General features: G+C 38.9%; 1 pseudogene; it reads right to left on the reverse strand.

Annotated features, from left to right (window-relative positions):
- Nucleotides 1-997: 997 nt before the first annotated feature.
- LOC101559621 lies at nucleotides 998-2,283 on the reverse strand (annotated as a pseudogene).
- Nucleotides 2,284-2,682: the final 399 nt, after the last annotated feature.

A 2,682-nucleotide genomic window follows, 5' to 3' on the forward strand; every position in this document is an offset into this window, starting at 1 on the left:
CAGACCCTTGGGCTTGCCAGGGAAGTGCTTATTCTACTGAGCCATCTCCCCAGCCCCTGTAGCTTTCTTTTTTAATCTAAAAATTAATGATTAACTATACTTACTATTAAGAATTAGGAAATCAGTCTAAAGTTACTCTGCAGTATTTTAAATATTATTTGAAATTATCAAAATATTTTTCTCTACTAATTAAACTATTATCCTCAATACTGTGTCTATGACTCAAATGTTATATTGAAGGCACAAACATACATATGTACTACTTTTGTACAACAAAGTTATATCTGATGGAATTCAACAATTAAAAATGCTTCTTGGTTGGTAGTATGTCAGGATTTTTGGAAAGAGAAAAAAATTAGCTTTTTACTATAAAAATTTTCACTTAAATAATTTTCCTCATGGAGCAAATAAAGTTAACTTTTTTATGAAAGTGTATAGAAAATACAGAACCCACTGATCCTCTAATTCCTGTTTTCTGGTATAAAAATTATCCTATGCTATAAAAATTCCAAGAAACAAATTATAATAACAGGAAGACGATGACCTTTGCTAATCATGGAGCATCCCATCCACTGCCCACTCCCCAGCTTTTCCCTTAACAGTAACCATTACCAATAAAACTAAGCATCCTGTGTTAGCAGATCCCTACAAGCTCCTATCTCCTTGAGTGCTTACAACAATCTGATTTCTGGACAGCTGGCCCAAGTGTTGATTTTACTGATCTTCAGCAAGTCACTGCCAGGTTCAAGTCTTATTGATGAACAATCAAAAACTCAGATTCCCCTGCCATACTTTACAGAATTGAGGGTTTGGACAATAGAGTTACGTTTGGCTGTACTGTGGTGACACATAAGAGGAATCTTCTTTTTGTCTTCAAACAGCCATGTTTGTGCTGAGTAGCTCTGTTACAGCTTCAAAGCACAGAGCTCCAGTTCTTGATGGAGATAGAGGAAGGCCATTGAGGAGGTGTTTCAGCTCAAGAGCTAAGTGAAAAATGTCATTTGATTTCATCCTGCTTGTGGGTGGGAATCATCTTCTGGAGGAAGAGGGAGGAAGAGGATCTACAGTCTTGAACTGGTGGATCTACAGGAATGGAAACTAGCAATATGGTTTCTCCAAAATCTCCAATATCATCACGGACCCTTGTGTATATTTCTTCTTTGCTAGTAAATGGAGACAGTACCACTGACATCACATCTTGGAAAAAGACTGGAAAAGTAAGTGCTGCATCTTTTAGCTTATATAGACTGCGATGCACTAGTATTTCATCCAGGCCTGAAACTAGGAAGAATTCTGGTGCGCTTCTTGTTCTCAATGGAAGAGCACATTTCCTATTTAGTAGTTGTTCTTCTGCCAGTGGTGGAACATATTTGATGAACTAATAGGGGCAAGTACTTCCCAGTCTTCTTCATAGGTGGCCTCTGCATGGGCTGATCAATAACCACTCTGGATTTACTGGTGCTGTAAGGGGTCAGATACTACAATTAATTACTTCTGCTTCTTCTAAACCATTATTTATCAATGGCCTCAGCTGAACCACTTGATTGAGCAAGCGGCTCCATTAGTTGATGTAGTGGTACTGGTCGTGATCTCACCCACCCGTTCCATATCAAGTTGTTTTACAATCTGTTCAGCTTCCGTAGCCTGTCCTGGGAAACCTGATCCTGATGTTCCATTTTTATTTTCTGGTGATAAAAAGTTGAAGACAGGAGAAAATATGGTCTCCAACAACATTGTCCTTGGAGGACTGCCAGAAGAAGGATTATGTTTTAATCTCCCATTTTGTTTTACATGTTCATTTGTTATTTCTTAACTACCAGGTTCTCCATTTACTTAACTTTTCCATCTTATCTGAGATACCTGTTTGTGAGGCTTTTCTCCTGTTCTTGGTGTTGATGTGATGAAATTATCATATCCAATTTTACTTCATTTAGAAAGATTTTTCCCTGTCTTCCTTGGGTGTGCTTCCTTTAATGAATTTTTTACAAAAACAAAAAATAAAAAAAGGGGCCGGGGAGATGGCTCAGTAAAATAAGCGTTTGCCTGGCAAGCACAAGGGCCTGAGTTCAATCCCCAGTTCCACAAAAAATAAATAAGTAAATAAATAAATAATTAAAAAATAAATTTTTTAACTGAAGGCAATAAGCCAGTCTCATTCTTTCCTGTTTTTTCCTCCTACAGGTAGGCTGTCATCAACCTCTGAATATTTCCTTTTGTTCTGACAGTATATTGTGTTTAGGTTTGATTTGATTGTTGAGAAGCTTTTCATGTCCACAGCCTCATTTTTTATCAGTGCCACATGTAAAAGTCACTATGGTAACTGAGAAGTGTCCTTGGCAATGGTCCCGACTGCATTGTATGGGTAGTTCTTCCCGCTTAACCCTCAGCAGCAACAGAAGCAGCTCCTTCAGCCAGTCACCATTTCCCATCCACTGACCTACTGCCAAAATGCACTCATTATTATGGTTTGTGTCTGGATGTACCCCAAAATCTCTGTGGTCATGGGGGTCAGGCTTCCCGGAGGTGGCTGAATTTAGAGTTTGTGATCGGTTTCTCGTCCAGTGCTGGGATTGAGGGTATGAGTGCTACACCACCCTAGGACAGGTAGCCTGTGTATAATATAAGGGAGGAAAAGAGGCTTGCTCCTCCTCTTTTGCTTTTGCTTCTTTTTCTGTCTTTCAC

Source organism: Octodon degus, unplaced genomic scaffold, assembly GCF_000260255.1.
Source record: "Octodon degus isolate 3935 unplaced genomic scaffold, OctDeg1.0 scaffold00141, whole genome shotgun sequence".
In the NCBI taxonomy this organism is placed as follows: Eukaryota; Metazoa; Chordata; class Mammalia; order Rodentia; family Octodontidae; genus Octodon; species Octodon degus.